Source organism: Mytilus californianus, unplaced genomic scaffold (assembly GCF_021869535.1).
Source record: "Mytilus californianus isolate M0D057914Y unplaced genomic scaffold, xbMytCali1.0.p SCAF_2, whole genome shotgun sequence".
Classification (NCBI taxonomy): Eukaryota; Metazoa; Mollusca; class Bivalvia; order Mytilida; family Mytilidae; genus Mytilus; species Mytilus californianus.
In genome coordinates this window covers 97,385,381-97,403,222 of record NW_026262668.1, presented here as the reverse complement: position 1 = coordinate 97,403,222, position 17,842 = coordinate 97,385,381, and the positions used below count along the sequence as shown (strand labels likewise).

Here is a 17,842-nt window from a genome sequence, read left to right as displayed (position 1 = left end):
GTAACTGAAAAAAATATTCAAGCTTCACATAACTGTAAATATACAACTTCACACATGAAGTAATTCAAATGAATTTTGCCAGGTTTTTACCTGCCATTTTATCACTTGGTGTCTGTTATCTAAAGTAAAGCTGTTTAAAAAATCTTGCAGTAAATGATTTACTTATTATCCCCTAAAAAAAATGTTGATGAACCCATCAGCCATTGAATGTGCTTTTTGTGTTTCTTAAAAAGCTGTAAATTAACTACCGTTAATTCAGAAATTATTGCGTGCATTTATTATTGCGATTTTTGAAGAATGGACAAAAATGCGATATTAATTATTGCAATTTCAGGGAAACCTGCATACAGTAAAATGTATACTATACAAGAATGCGAGTTCTTATTTTTGCGATACTGACCTAGTCACATTATTCGCATTAATAAAAACCTCGCAATAATTTCTTAATTTACAGTATATGATTGTATAAATAGAAAAACAAAGGATATGGGGTATCCATCCATGACACAAAATCAGTACATGCACAGCAAAAAACACACTGAAAGCAAAGGGTTCACTTATTTGATACACCACACATTGCTTTGAATTCAATCTATCCAACAGTGCTATCATTTTCTAATCTTATGGAATGGACATTCTTTAGTTGGTTTGAATTTTTGAATTGATGGAAGAGACAAATTTTCGTTACTGAAAAACTTTTTAACGAACATGGATATCATAATTATGTCAAGTTTTATAACATTGAGTTATTGTTTAAGTATGCTTCCACTTGCAAGAATTTATCAAAAATATTGCTTACACAGCTTTTTATGATCATATTATGTATGATGCAAATTAGTATATGAATTGGCCATGAAATGTTTTTCTTTGGCTTAGTGAACTTTTAATAAAGCTGTTGATTATACTGTTTTGTAACTAGTGTGTTCTTAGGAAGGGGAGGGTCTTTGACAAGGTAACCATCCACCCCCTTTTTAGATATTAAATGGAATGGCTCATTGCATGTTGTTACGACTACTAAAGGATTATTTTCTACTTTATTATTTATATCTTTAAACAGCTATGCCCTGCTTGTAATGATTGTCTGCGTACATTGATTTAAAACACATGAAAACTAAGAATTCATTCTCTGAAAATGAGAAATCAACAGCAAAATTTATCTGTCCCATTAATTCTAAAAGATTTAAACTTATTGCATGAACAAAAATGTATAATCCTTTGAAGTTGCTGTTGGTTTATTTTTATGGTTCAGTGACTTGATCCATTTTAGGATGTGTATAAGTGTTCCTGTTTTTGTATGAAAAAAGGTCAAAGGTGAGAAAAGCAAAAAAATGTACATTAAAAGTTCATGTTCTAACCATCAATTTTTAGCGGAGGGGGCATTAAGTTTTACCCTTGTCCGTCTGTACATCCCAAATAGGGTTTCCGTTCTCTAACTTTAGTTAACCTGAACCAAATGTTATGAAACTTATACACAATGCTTATTACCACAAAACTCAGATCAAGCTTTAATTTTGATGGCGTCACTTTTACCATTCTAGAGTTATTCTGCTTTTCAAATGGAAAAATTGCCGAATTTTTCGTTTCTGTTCTCTAAAAGAGGGACGAAAGATACCAGAGGGACAGTCAAACTCATAGATCGAAAACAAACTGACAACGCCATGGCCAAAAATAAAAAGACAAACAGACAAATAATAGTACAGATGACACAACATAGAAAACTAAAGACTAAGCAACACGAACCCCACCAAAAACGGGGGGTGATCTCAGGTGCTCCGGAAGGGTAAGCAGATCCTGCTCCACATGTGGTACCCGTCGTGTTGCTTATGTTATTACAAATCCTGTAAATAGTCTTATTGGGTAGGTCACATTCGTGAAAAGGGAAGGGTATTGTAGTTACGACATAAGGAACATATCCGATATCTGTGAAACGGTTATTCCATAACGGTCAACCAACTCGTGATGGCGTCCGTAAAATTTACGAAGGGATGATTTCAACTTTACCATTTGGAACTCTTGGTTTAATAGCTTCCTTATGAGCAGCAATCCTCTATCAAGGAAATCATGATAGGAAATACAAGCCCAGGAATATCGTATCAATTGGGGGATATATACTCCGTATGCAGGCGCTGCTGGAATGTTGCTAGATAGAAATTGAAAGTTTACAATTGGGAAGCTGAAATCATCTCTTTTGTCGTAAAGTTTTGTTTTCAACCGACCCTTCATTGTCAATTTCTAGATGTAAGTCGAGATATGGGGCAGACTTAACTGTATCTGTAGTATCCTTTATCTCTAGTTCGATGGGATAGATTCGTTCAACATAGTCACCGAAATTTTGTATTATTTAGTGAGAGAACATCATCTATATAGCGGAACGTAAAGTTAAAGGATATTGCTAACTTCTTATCTTTCTTCCTAAGAAGTTCCTGTATGAAGTCAGCCTCAAAATAATAAAGAAACAAGTCGGCCAGAAGAGGGGCACAATTGGTTCCCATTGGAATTCCGACAGTCTGTTGAAAAACACGTCCTCCAAACGTAACAAATATGTTGTCAATCAAGAAATCAAGCATCTAATGTCAGTTTCAGAGAATTTTTTTTTGTTTGAATCAGAGTGATTCTTTACAAAGTAGGATTTATCCCTCCCCAAGACAAGATACTTGTATCTACGTTCGCCATTCTTCTTAATGAAACAAAGTAATACCAACTCTTTCAATTTGTCTTTTAGTTTGGAATGGGGAATACTTGTGTAAAGTGTAGAAAAGTCAAATGTTTTAATACTATTGAAAGATGAGTCTTAGATTGTATGTACTCTAAAAGATATTTGGAATTTTTTAGTATCCACATCTGATTCACGCCACCTCTAGAATAGGCAGTTTCACAATAACTTTGGAGCCCAGCTTTGATTGCTGATAAAATAGATGTTAATATTTTAGAGAGAGGTTTCATGGAGCACTTGGAAATCCCAGCAATATACCGTTGTTTGTAAGGACACTTATGTAGTTTAGGTATCCAATACAGTGTTGGAAAATCTAGTTCTTAGGACAAGTGTTTTGCAACATTTGGGTCTTTAAAAATTGAGGTAGCGTGGGTATTGATAGACTCATTTAGTTTCTTAATTCGGATTTTTATCAACGACCTCACAGCCTTAATCCATTCGGAAGAGTATCTACGTCTTCTTTCTCGCGTTAAGCCCATTGCCTGGCATAATCCTCGACTGAATCCATCAGTATTTTGAAGTTGTATTTCCAATTGATGGATTTAGGCTCACGATATTTCGGACCTTTGGATAACAACTTTCGACGGAAATATATGTGAATTGGCAACTAGCACAGGTGCAATCAGGAGGTTTAGACTTGAAGTCGTCAATGTTGAGATCCTGCAAAACGTGTTTGTTATTGAAAATTTTAGTTGCAATAGGTTTGGTATAGGTATAAGAAATTATTGGTACAGACTGATCTGTAAAATAAGGAGGTATTTTCGACTGAACTAATTTATGATGAAGGATATTGCCTAAGTTGACGCCGTCGAGACCTTTGTTGGTAAAGGAAAGTTTATTAACTTATGTTTGCCTCAACCAAATTTTATGAATCTTATACACCATGATTATTACCACAAAACACATATCAAGTTTGAATTTTGATGGCGTCACTTTTACTGTTCTAGAGTTGTGTTTCTTTACAAACTGAAAAAATGCAGAATTTTGGGTTTCCGTTTCTCTGACTTAAGTAAGCCTCAACCAAATGTTATGAAACTTATACACAATGCTTATTACCACAAAACTCAGATCTAGTAGAACTTTTGGTAGCGTCACTTTTACCGGTATCGGGTCCGTTCGCCCTAATTACATATTCGCCCTGGGTTTGTTCTCCCTACTTTTATTTAAATATTAATATCAGAGACTTTGAAAATGTCTCTGTTAATATTAAGGGTATTGAATTTTGATAACCTTATTCATATGTTAATATGCATACATTCTCGAAATTCACAAAAACACATGTAAATATTTAAAAGTTGATGGCTTGTTTTGGAGCATTAATTATTCCTGAGACTACTATAACACATATGTGTTATAGTAGTCTCAGATTATTCATAATAACAATTCTCACTGATTGCTGTAATAATTATTTTTGATGGATTAATAATAAAAACTACCCCTTGTTTTGATTAACTAGTCAGCTTGGAATGAGCAAAAACAATGGTGTACGAATTGTAAAACATGAAAAGGATTTATAAGTTTAGTTATTATTATACTACATAAATCGACTGACTAGAATTATAAATGTGTTAACAAATATCAATAAAGATAATACATTGTATTTCAGTATTCTGCTATGCAAATCAAAGGAAAATATTTATTTGGTTGCTGCAATACGAATAATAATCGACGAATTTTTCAACAAACTTTAACATACTCTCTTCAAATAATAAACATTAGACAACAATAGCAAAAATAGAAATCGGGGCGAACAGGTTCTTGGGCAAACGGACCCAGATTCACTTTTACCATTCTTGAGTTCTGTCCCTTTACAAGGATATATAGCAAGCGGGGGCATCATCTGTGTCCCATGGACACATTCCCTATTTATTTTTTTTAGTTTTTTATGTGAATTTCTCAATTATTATGAGTAATAGGATAATTATATTTGATATATGTGTTCCGTGTAAGATCTTGTAAGGTCAACATGTCCGTCAGACAGGGCACATCTGACCTCCTCCTCGTTTCATGGATCAGTGATCAAAGTTAAAGTTTTATATTTATGTTGGTTTCTCAGATACTGTATGCGTAAGGGCAATTATATATGGTGTATGGAATGCCTGCAGGGGCGGATCCAGGATTTTGGAAAGGGGGGGCGTAGTGATAAAGATCGCCGAGCGGAGCGAGGCGAAAAAATATTTTGGACCTTTTTTTGGCTAAAAAACATAAAATAAGTGTAAAATGCATTTTATAGTTAAAGTGTAGGGGTTGGACATTTTTGGTGCCGTATTCTCTCCACCAATTGTCTATTATGAAATGATTGGATGGATCCAAAGCTATGTACTAATTAATATATTTGATGTGGGATTTGTCAGTAAAAAATGGACATGGAAAATTATCGTTTGTTGTATGGTTAGTTCGCATAACCTCACAGATTTCTTGTTGTAAACAAGATATACGGCTATTCAATGAAATTTACAATACGACCGACACGAAGAAAGACAAACAAGCAATTTTCATCCAAATGTTTGGTTGAAATGTTTTACCCAACAAGGGAAGTGAGGGGTTCCAAATCAACCAAAGGCTACGAATTAGTCGGAAATGACAATGAAGTTGTGAATGACGGTCGACACATGGAGACATATAGGCCACACCCAGCAGACAGGTTGCAGTCGGGCCTTGAAAAAGTATTCAGTATATCAGTTCGGCGAAACAGACATTCCGGTCAGATATGGGATTCACATGCAACCCCCCCAAAAAAAAAATTACGCCCATTTTTTATTCATCATGTTAATTTAATGCTAGATAATTCTGTTGAAAATATTTTTTTCTAATAGCAAAAAAGTGGACAAGATTATTGTTTTCAATCCAGATACGGCCAGAATTTTTGTTTAAGGCAAAAATCAGGGTCAGAATTTTTCTCTTAAAAATCTCAGACTGCCCCCTCAGATCAAATGGGCCGTACCTTAGACTTTAAATCTATATCTATGGCTTACTGACTGGGGATCACTATTCAGCAATGTTATTAATGGGCTGGGGCGTGTGGGGTTAAACATGTTTTCGTAGGTAAATAATATTGCTGTGGAACTTTTTTTTTCATGAGAGTGTAATAGAGTATTACTTTCTGTTGGGTGGAATTGTGAAATAGAATTCAATACGTTCTTGCTCAATACTTTGTCGCTTTGAAGGCGTCGTGCTTGTCATCCTCAGCCTAAGCAATGTGTTACTGTGATTTGAATTTCAAAATGACTGAGTGACGTTTTTTTCGACGAACTGGTCAGCTCCACCGTAGAGAATCACATGACTTTGACATAATCAATAATATATTACACTAAATACGAGCGAAAAATATCTTTATAAGTAAAGAATTGTCGCATAAAAATTAAATACACGGGAAATGGCAAAGTTTACGAAGTCTAGTCTGATTAATCATTTTACAAAAAAAAAAAAAAAAAAGTGCAAGCAAAGGGGGGGCGTACGCCCTCTACGCCCCCCCTCTGGATCCGCCACTGGCCTGTAAGGTGTACATGTCAGTCTGCCAGGTGTTGTCTGACCTTGATTTCATTTTCACGGTTAATTGGTCAATGCTAAGTTTTTGCGTTTTGGTCTTTTTTTTCTTATACTATAAGCATTGGTTATCTTTAGTTTGTTGAATGGAATAATTGTAAGGTGTGCATGTCTGCCTGGTACCATGTCCTTGACCCCATTTTCGTGGTTCATTGGTCAATGTTAAGTTTCAGTGGCAAGCTTCTTTTTCAAAAAGTTATATGGAATAGGCCAACTATATTTGGTGTATGGAATGGTTGTAAGGTGTCTGTTTGGTAGGTTCCATCTAACCTTGACCTTATTTTCATGGTTTGGTCTTGTTTCTTGTATACTATAAGCAATATGTCAACTATATTTGGTGTACAAATGTATGTAATGATTGTAAGGTATACTACGTTCCTATCCATATTAGCATTCTATATAATATTTTGTGAAAAAAAAATGTATTGTAAGATTGAACCTTCCCATTAAACTCGCTAAACCACCTTTTCATAAATTCCCTTGATAGATGCATTTGCTTATTTTCAATTTATTCAATGGAGACATGCATACATACCGATACATCTTCCCAGACATTGAATCTTTTAAAAAGCATACATATTTTAAAAGTAATTTAAAATCTGGTAATCGACCTCTAAAAACCAAATTTTTCGCTATTTCCATCTTTCTTTTTTTTTTTTTGGTCTTGGTTTCGATTAACTGCCCACGGCGCTCAGTTCTTTGGGTTTTTTTTGGGGTAGGTTTGGCTGTTATCTATATACTAGGAGCAAGGTTCAACATCAACATTTCAAAAATGACCGGCAATCATAAAGTCGGAAAGATGCCTATTCCAGCGGCATCCCTAACACACATTACATAAAATTGCATGTTTATAACAGTTTCCAGAGGAACAAATTATACGTTGAAATAGCATCCTCGTACCTACAACACATATTTCACGTTCAGGTGACTGGTCAGTTGTTTTGAGTCCAGATCTCGGACACTAAGTAACATACAATTATGTATCTAGTAGAATGAAACTTCAAAAATTAAGCCTAACTGGCCTTCATTTCGCTCGGGCCAGTGACCTTAGATTTACATCGGTATCCAGTTCTTAGATACTGCACTCGTATGACTTTATTTAAGTAACAAGTTCCTATACAAAACACAATAAGCCCATTCTGTCTTCTACATTTCATACAGATATATTGTTTAAGGAAGGCACAAATCATACTTTATTAATAAAAAGAACACACACATTCAAACACAATCCTGAGGCTTAATTTGAAAGACAACATATCTGCTCCTCTTTGGGGACGTGTTATTGAACGGGCAGTGGACTTTCCTATGGGAAATATCTGTACCCATCTTCTTGCAATTGTATGAGGCCGAGTCGACTTGATTCAGAGGCTTCTCATGCAGGAAGTAAATTCAAAAGCAATAGTGATCTCCTTGACTTTCACATTCCACTGTAGATAATGTTCTATCATTGAACAAATTCAATTCTAAGTTTTATACCATTGAACTTGAAATAAAGGATACCATACATACAGTTAGGCCTATTTCGTTCTAACTTACAACAATAACTTGACTTGAAAATAAGAGTTTTTTAGAACTGAACTTGATGACAAAAAGATAATTTTAGTTTTCCATTTGCGAACATTGAATTTCTATGTAGAAACAGTCTAGCAGTACTCAAATATGGAGTATTTATTCCAGTGCTTCTGTTTCCTATCACAATTTCATTGCTTACAAGTAAGCTATTGAATCAATGGTACTTAATGGTAAATTGAAATCACATCTTCATAGTATTACGAACGCCATCATGATTTGGTTTACTGTTATGAAATATCCAGTAAGGTGTAAATCACTAACCTGCTGATATAGCACCATCAGCTGGCGATATGGCTGCTTTGACAGTAAATTTGATCCCTCTGCCCATAACTTAATTTTTCAGAGCTAATACCAAAGACGCATTACCGTCTGTCTATATGTCCTATATCTGTCATAGATGACCACGAATATGTTCCAATTGTAAAAACAACAATCCCTTCATCTTTCACTTGTTTGTTTCCTCATCGAGTTTCACTTTACATCGGGTTTTATTTGACATTATGGCTTGTCCCACTAATGGAGACGGGATTGGTTAAGTGTGGCACCTTATTATCATACTTCAGTTCCTTGTTTCAAGTTTCTCATCAAAGTTATGAAAATTAAGTAGTCTTGGGAATGATTCACATTTTAATATTAGTTACCGTAATCACTTAGGAGATTCTGTTCCCCGGGTTTTTGTCTCGCCAGTGTCGCAGGGATGATATTATATAGCGACGATGGCGTAAAGTTTGTGTATAGGTTTGTATTTCAGATTGTAGCTTTATAGACAACCTGGACAATTCATTTGTAGTAAGACTTGACTTTAAAGACTTTAACAAAAAATAGATAATGATCGGGGACTCTGGTCCTCATCTACAGTAACAACCAGATTATAGGCAATTCTATCCTTGTTTTTAATAAATGCCTCCCCCTTGAGACGCAAAATCTGACACCCCGAGCGACACATTTCATTTCGATGAAAAATTAACTCTAAAACACTTTAAAACCAATAAATGTTGACCAAGAAGTGGGCATTTGGCAAAAATCTATGATGGGAATTCATTTCTATATAAATCATACGGGGAAAAATCGCCAATAGTAGTTTTTTATCCTGAAACTTGCATATGAAGTCTCAAAATTTGTAACCTGACGGAAAGCTAGGGAGAGGTGTTTGAGAAAACGGAGTACTGAAAATTTTGCTTCTGTCTGCTGGAAATAGATTAGTGATTCGGTTCCTTTCGTGCAATAAATTATTTGGTGCTAACAATTATCAAAAAAGAAATTTTGAAACTTTTACGTACCTTGATCGCCTTTTAGCCGCTACAACCACCTAGACTGACGAGTGCTGTCCCATGGCTTGATACTTACGATCAGATTTGAGACATCTTTATCAGTCTTAGCCAACACTCCGCATGTGGCGTTCTAGACTACACGGTAGATATACTGAGCGTATACTCACCATATTAAGTTCTTTCCTATTACCCTGTTTGTCTATCCCTTTACCGATAACCGTATTGCGTAAATTGCGAAGATAAAGAAGTCACGTTGTAACCTTTAAATGAGTTCAAACAATCAAACATTTAATTATATGTAAAATTATATACTGTTTAAAGACGTTTCAGTCAAATATTGTATATCCTGTTACTGTAACCATAGTTACAGGATCAACAAATTTCTTCATTTATGAATGCTGTTGTGAAATAACTACTCCCTTTGATGCAGGGATAATTTTTTTCCGCTGTAAATTTGGTTTCCAATACGCACTTTTTACAAGTATAATATTGTTGTAATTAACAGCGTAGACATGATAAAAGGATACCAACTATTTGTCTGGGATTTTCTTTTCTCTACACTAGCTGTTATGCAAGAAACCTGCTGAAAACTTTTAATATGTTGTGTGCTTTTGAAATCATCACTGAATAGTTCCATATTCATAGGAAGAAATAATTTAACAGTTGATCTAGTATCGGTATCCTCTTCTTCTATGGATCTTTACACCCTTTATAGGGTAACCATACTTTCGCATGTCGAACAGTTCCACCTCCAAAAATATACAACATAATGAAAATTAAAAATCACAACAAACAAACAATATATACACTATTTATATCGGGAAGTTTAAAGTTTTTTTGTCTTCTGATTTTAAATTTAGTATATCTATGGGGATGAGAAAACTTCATCTATATATTTTTAAAGATAAGTCGCAAAAAAAAATTATTTACTGTGAACTATAAGAGTTAATAGAAGAATTATGCTTTCAAAAATATATTTGAGTACATTAATAATTATTTATTTAATTATTCATTGCTGCCCCTCCCATCCTAGCTTGCACCCTCTCCCATGCATCCTATTTCCTTGCTTGGTCTTTCATCATCAGTTGATATATCGTACATTGTGTATGAGGAACACTAGCCTTCTTGCTTGAAATTCTATTTTAGACATCAGGTCGGATGTGATTCTATTTCTCTTTTGTATTTTAGTAATTAGACATTAATTAAGAAGATGCGGTATGAGTGCCAATGAGACAACTCTCCATCCAAGTCACAATTTGTAAAAGTAAACTTTTATAGGTCAAAGTACGGTCTTCAACACGAAGCCTTGGCTCACACCAAACAGCAAGCTATAAAGGGCCCCAAAAATGACTAGTGTAAAACCATTCAAACGGGAAAACCAACGGTCTAATCTATATAAAAAACGAGAAACGAGAAACACTTATGAACCACATCAACAAACGACAACTACTGAACATCAGATTCCTGACTTAGGACAGGTGCAAACAAATGCAGCGTGTTTAAACGTTTTGAACCTTCACCCTTAACTGAAACAATAGTGTTACATCACAACACAGAAAGACGCACTATAAAATATCAATTGAAATGGCTTAACTCAATCAAAAGACATATTAACACAAGTGAACATACACTGAACGAATAAATTTGATCTATGATACAATGTAAATACAAAATCAATAAAATAAGGGGTGAATAAATAAAGGCAACAGTAGTATACCGCTGTGAGATGTTAAACAATTTCAAAAAAACAACAACCACCTTGAACAAAAAGCCGCCAAATACAATAATATACACAGGTAAATGAAAATAATTTTGTTGTAAGGTATAGTTTAAATGGGGAACGGAAATATTTTTACAAAATAAATAATTTTGTTGTTCATAGTACTAAGAAGTGAAAATTTATAGTCATACCAAACACTTATCAAATCTGGTATATAGAAGAGATATAACCCTGAATAAGTAAACATTAAATAACAAAAAAGCATTACAAATAGTATCAACAGGTCAAATAAACAAGAAAGTACGATTTGAGAGTACTCGCAGTTACTGATAGCTAGTTAGAAGCCAAAAACAATTAATAATGAAAAATCATTGGGGATTTAGTATTTTAACGTCATGTACAGTCAAAGAAGACATGACTTGTGCAATGCCAAAAATAAATGTATCGACAGGCAGTAGGATAGTTAGGAGTTTTATAGAAAAAATAATGAACCTGGATATGTCTTTATACATCCCGTTTGAAAAGAATACAAATTTAGTTATATTTTAATTTGCTGATGTCAAAATCGAAATTTGTTCCAATATAAACTATATTCAAAGATCTAATTACAACATTGGTAAGATAACCTTTACTAATAAGTTTGTTTAAAGGTGTTGCGTAGGTAATTGTTAACGAACGCTGTATTTTTTTTTTGTCTTGGTTGAGAGGTTCACCACTAATTCCACATTTTATAATGAAAAACACATCAGCGTTTTAACATTTATTTTATCATTTATAATACATCATACATACAGTTCACATATTCCAGTTCAATTCTAAAAGTTCCTCCAAATCATATTTTCCATTCTAAGTCTTATTTATAGGGACAAATAAAGCATTAAGCACGAGATATTAGTGAATATAAAGTTTTCTATAACAATTAACGGAGATACTCATTTATAATTAACGGAGAAACATATAACAATCAAAGGAGATGATTAACGGAGACAAAAGTTATGATAAAAGGAGCAAGTTTCATGTAAAACAAAATGTCAAAGGAGAAATATGTATAAACAGTAATAATGTTAATCGCAATTCGCGACACTCCCAAACAGAAATTTAAACAAAAAGTTCGCTAAAATCCTGGTAGCAAATGGTTTCCATGGCTGTTTCAACCCCGTCAACATATAGTATATCTTTCTTTCACAAGTAAGGGTTAATATTTGTGTTCTTGTTCTTAGATTTGAAGTCTCCAAAGTGGAATTAACATTTTTATCTTCATCATTATCATCACTTATTATCACAATGTCACGTAAAATCTCCTGGTCTTCTACGTTATTCACAGGTTCATCTGTTTCTACTGTGCTGCTGTTGTTGTTAATATCTACAATTTCAAGTCGATCACTGTTTTCACTGATTTCACTGATTTCACTAAGTAGGTCATCAACATCAAAATTTTCCCTTGGGTCATCATTATTAATCTGATCCAAATCTTTCATAAGATCGAATACCGTGTCGTCATCAGGTATGTCCTTATAATCATTTTTGTATTTATCTCCGTTTGAGACATCTAATGCTGCCGTTATAGCATCTGCTTTATTGTATTTGTGTATATTCTGTAAATGTTTGTTCTTGTCTTGACTATGTTGACGTTTTTCTTAATCGATCTATAAAACGTGTAATCCATGCTGTAATACGAATTAATCGTATGAAGGAAGAGAATTTATCACTTTGAATCCCATAAGGTGTTTTATCAGATATATCAATTGTACCATCATTTGCACTATAATGAGAACTGCTTTCTTTGACATTCTTTTTGACTTCAGACTGATAATTTTCATTAACAGTTTCATTCTCGCTATAAGAGTACAACTTCCAGGATCCTTCAGCACAGTTAAGCCAGACAGGGCCATGCCCCCACAATCTGTTAATGGTAAGTTTGTTTGTCGAAGTTCCTCTTGTAGCAACATCAGCAGGGTTTTCATTGGTTGGAATGTACTCAAACTTTATATCTTGTTTCTTTATTTCTGCTACCCTGTTTCTTACGAACAGTTAGATCTTTGTTTGATGAAATCCACTTTAACACACATTGTGAATCCGACCACAGGAATTTCCTTTCAATTGGTAATTTTATTTCACTTTCAACGAATTTCAGACACCTAACTCCAATAAGAACTGCCATTAATTGTAGTCTTGGAATTGTCATTCCTTTTACCGGCGTAAGTCTAGTCTTAGAAAACACAAGATTGCACTTTGAAACTCCATTACTAACTTGATGAAGATATAAATAGCGACAGCATACGCACTTGCAGAGGCGTCACAAAACAAAGTAATTTATACTTCCTTAATTGTGGCAAGCTATCCATTACAATACTTCTAGGAATCTCACAATCTGTTATCTTAAGTAACTGTGAATGTATGTCTTTCCATCTGACGTAATCTTCTTTATCTAATTCATCGTCCCAATTCAATCTTTTCTTCCATAGATCTTGGAGAAACACCTTTCCTTGAATAGTAACAGGTGAAAAGAGTCCAAGTGGATCAAACACTCCAGCTACTTCCTTCAGAGTGGTTCTTTTTGTTTGATTCCCTCCTATTACACACGAACGAGTTGACTTCAAACTCAACGTATCTGTATCAACATTCCACACATGACCAAGAACTTTCGTTGAACACACACCCTCCTTATCGCTCTCTGGAATAAAGGCATTCACGTTTTTGTCATTTGAAATCCATTCTCTGAGGATCATAGAGGCTTCTCTGAAAATCTTCTTTGAATCTGAATAAAAACTTATCGCCTCGGTCACAGAATTTGCTCCGGTGATCAGGTTATCTACATAGGTGTCATTTCTTATTTTTTCCGCGATCGGTTGTTCACACGCACTTAAATGACAATCGATAGTAGCCCCTAGAAGAAACGGACTAGAAATCACCCCAAATGGGACACGACAAAAACGATATTCTATTATGTTTTCACTGCTCAAACTTGGGTTGTCTGTATCTTTAATCCAGAGAAATCTTGTAACATCTCTTTCACTTTGCTGTAGACCTATTTGAAGGAAAGCTTTTTCAATATCAGCCACAAGTCCCACTTTGTGAAGCCTGAATCTCATTAGCGTACCACACAAATTTTTCAACATTACTGGTCCTCTATACAGACATTCATTTAAACTTTTTACGCCCTTAATTGTTTTCGATGAGGCATCATACACTATACGTTACTTGGTGGTTGATTTCTGTGGGTCGTTTCTTCAACTTTCTCTATTATCTCCCGTTTTAATTGTTCCTGTATGACAGAATCATACTGTTTTAGTATCTCTGTTTTTTTCTTCAGCCGGCCGATACAAGACTTTAATCTTCCAAAAGCTAGAGATCTATTAACAGGTAAATCAGGATTATATTGTTTCCAAGGCCAAATTACTTGGTATCTTCCGTTTTGGAATTTCAGTTTTTCCCTGAACGATTGCATTGCCTTTTCATCATCCGAATTTTCCAACTGATCGGAAATACAAATTGATTCCAAATTCCAGAAATCAGTAAAATCTGGTTGGGAAATAAATCCACATTCCCGAGGCATAATATTTGTCTTTTCAGAAACAACATCACTAATGACATGTGACAGAATCAGCAGTCCTGTTTCATCTTTACAATCAGAAGTATCTTTTGCTCTTCCTGTAATTATCCAGCCAAGTTTTGAGGCTAGAAGGTACAACCCAGGTTGAACCTCAATTCTTTGTAAAGGTATTAAATCTAAATAATAATCATTTCCAATCAGTATATCCATACTTGATGACTCAATTTCAAGTGGTATATTATCAGCAAGTTCAAAGTCACTAACAAATTGTTTCAAATGGGTAATTGTTGAGTCATCTAATTTCCTTCTTTGTACATTTCCGCTAATAACTGGGACTATATTTGCTACAATACTAAAGTACTTTCTATTCTTCAATCTTATCTCCAGTTTAGTGCTCCATGTTTTCACACTTTTTGCCTTTTTACTTCCAAATGTAACTAACTTAATTTTTTCTTCCTTTTCACCCTTTAATTTCAATTTGTTTGCTAAACTTTGTGAAATGTACGTCCTCTGGGATCCTGAATCGAAAAGAACACGTGTTGTCTGCTTGAAAGTACTGCCAACATTTCTGACATCAGTTTTTGCAGTTTGCATAAGAACCATTTCACTAGATGTGATGAAAACGTTTTCCTGTTCACCTGCCATTCTGAAGCGTCGTTCCATCAAAATATTCACTATCTGGACTCCCATTCACTATTAATTCTTCAGAAAAAAGAACACTTGATGTCTTCAAATTGATTTTTTTCGGACACAAACTTCTATGGTGGGAATTTACCTCATTGCAGTAAATACACAATTTGCTCCGTTTACAGTCCATTGACTTATGACCTTCTCTGAGACACTTGAAACAACTCCCTTTGAGGTTTTTCTTTCTTTCATCAATGCTCTGGTACCTTAGACACTCATCACTCCAATGATTCTCACCACAGTATCGACATTTGTCAAACAATGTCGTCCCAATGTTAGTTTTTGCTGTAACTACTAAAGCTTCTGCTGAACTTGGTGCAGGTTTGGAATATTTTCCGTTCTTCTTAAATGGTTTATTACGCCAAGTGTTTGAATCTCCTTTATTCACATTTTGCGTGTGTTGTCTGCTATCCTTTTGGGTGTCTGATATTCCTGATTTCGCTCTGGCTATGACGTAATCATTCAACTTGTCACATAAACTGGAAATGGCCCACTTTTCTATGGAGCCTTTTTGAATTTCTAACTGTAGCATCACTTCTTCAGGTAGTTTTGATTTCACAATTGAAATAAACACATCTTGATTCACATTTTGTTTTAACACTTCCAAACTTCGTAGGTGTATTTTTACTTTATCAAGAAAATCTCTTGTAGTGTAAATCAATTACATCTTGTTTGTTTCCGAACCTCTCTCTCAAAATACCAACAGCCAAATCATAATTATCGTTCGACAGTGTTAATCCAGCTATTGCAAGCTTGGCTTGTCCTTGCAATTTGCTTCTTAAGTAATTAAATTTCTCAATATTTGATAGATGTTTATTTTTGTGAATTGATGATTCGAAAGAATCCCAAAACTCAATCCACTTAGCTTTGTCGCCAGAGAATGATATCAAATCCAATTTAGGTAACTTAACGGAAGTTATTTCCTCATCTTTCTTTGCATACTCTTTTTCTTTATGTTCAATTTGGAATCTTAATATGTCTTTCATTTCTCTTTGAAGATCAACAATTTCACTTGTTATAGCACTTTCTTTTGCTTTCTGTTCTATTTGAAATTTTAATATATCTTTCATTTCTCTTTGAAGATCAACAATATCACTTGGAATATCACTTTCTGTAACATTTCCAACTTCTTCCTTAGTAAATTCTACTAATCTCTCTTTGGATTGGTTTAAATCCAGATAATAATCCATAGCGTTGGAACACAGATTGCAGTCCTCTTCGATCACATCCTCTATGTCCTCACTTTGTTCTTCCATAGCACTTGTTACTTTAGCACTTTGGAACTCCAATTTTTCTACATACATTTTTATTTTTTCGGCACACTTTGAAGCCTTTGACAAATATTGATGTTCTTCTGTTTGGTTAACTTGAGTAGACATAATTGTAACACCAGTTTGAATTTCCGCCTGTATCGTGTTCTTACACCTTTTGCGTGACTTATGCCTGACATTTTTATCGAATAAATCGTTCACTTTCTTTATTTATTCAATTTATTCAAATCCCGGGTTCCGGCACCAAACAATGTTCTGAAGACTGTATTTTTTTTTGTCTTGGTTGAGAGGTTCACCACTAATTCCACATTTTATAATGGAAAACCCATCAGCATTTTAACATTTATTCTATCATTTATAATACATCATACATACACTTCACATATTCGAGTTCAATTATAAAAGTTCCTCCAAATCATATTTTCCATTCTTATTTAGGGACAAACAAAGCATAAAGCACGAGATATTAGTGAATATAAAGTTTTCTATAACAATTAACGGAGATACTCATTTATAATTAACGGAGAAACATATAACAATCAAAGGAGATGATTAACGGAGACAAAAGTTATGATAAAAGGAGCAAGTTTCATGTAAAACAAAATGTCAAAGGAGAAATATGTTTAAACAATAATAATGTTAATCGCTATTCGCGACAAAAGGTTCGATGAGTTTACACGGATCACATAGTGATTTCCGCGCTTTTAGTACAATATTACCGTACAATTTAGGATGTGAAATACCGTTTTTAATAAGTTTTCTACAGGTACAGCTAAATTTACTAATCAAATCTTTGTATCTATGAAAGAAATTAGTAAAAGTTTTAAGTAATTTATGGTAACGAAATCCCTGACTTAATAATTTACCAGTGATGCATTGATTACGTTCGTTAAAATCTATGACATCACTACATACACGGGCATAACGAACGAGTTGGGATATATAAACACCATATGATGGAGCCAAAGGAACATCGCCGTCTAAAAACGGAAAATTAACAATAGGGAATGAAAAATCGTCTCTTTTGTCGTAAATTTTAGTATGGAGTTTCCCTTTAGAAATTGAAATGTCTAAATCTAGAAAAGGACAACTACTGCTGTTTATGTTAGATTTAGTTAAAGTAAGTTCCTTTGGGTAAATTCCGGTAGTATATTTAGAGAACTCTGGATCATTTAGAAAACAAATCATCAAGATAACGGTAGGTATTGTTGAATGTATCAACCAAATGTAACAATGACGTGTCTTTACTGAGTTTGGTCATAAACTGAGATTCATAGCAACATGAAAAAATCTGCTATTAAAGGGGCGCAGTTAGTGCCCATAGGAATACCTACAACTTGTCGATACACTTTATCGCCGAAACGTACATATATGTTGTACAGGAGAAAATTTAAAGATGCAATCATATCTTCACATTTCCAGTAAGTGTATCTAGCATACTTTCCTTTTTCGTTACAGAAAAAGGCTTTAAACGAGTTACAGCAAATAAATTTGCAATGAGATTTTTCA

The 17,842-nt window shown here is 34.2% G+C and overlaps 1 long non-coding RNA gene across 1 annotated transcript in view; it reads right to left on the bottom strand.

Moving 5' to 3' along the window:
* Nucleotides 1-17,842, bottom strand: part of LOC127730513 (uncharacterized) — a 122,716-nt gene that overhangs the window by 42,070 nt on the left and 62,804 nt on the right. The window lies entirely within an intron of this gene.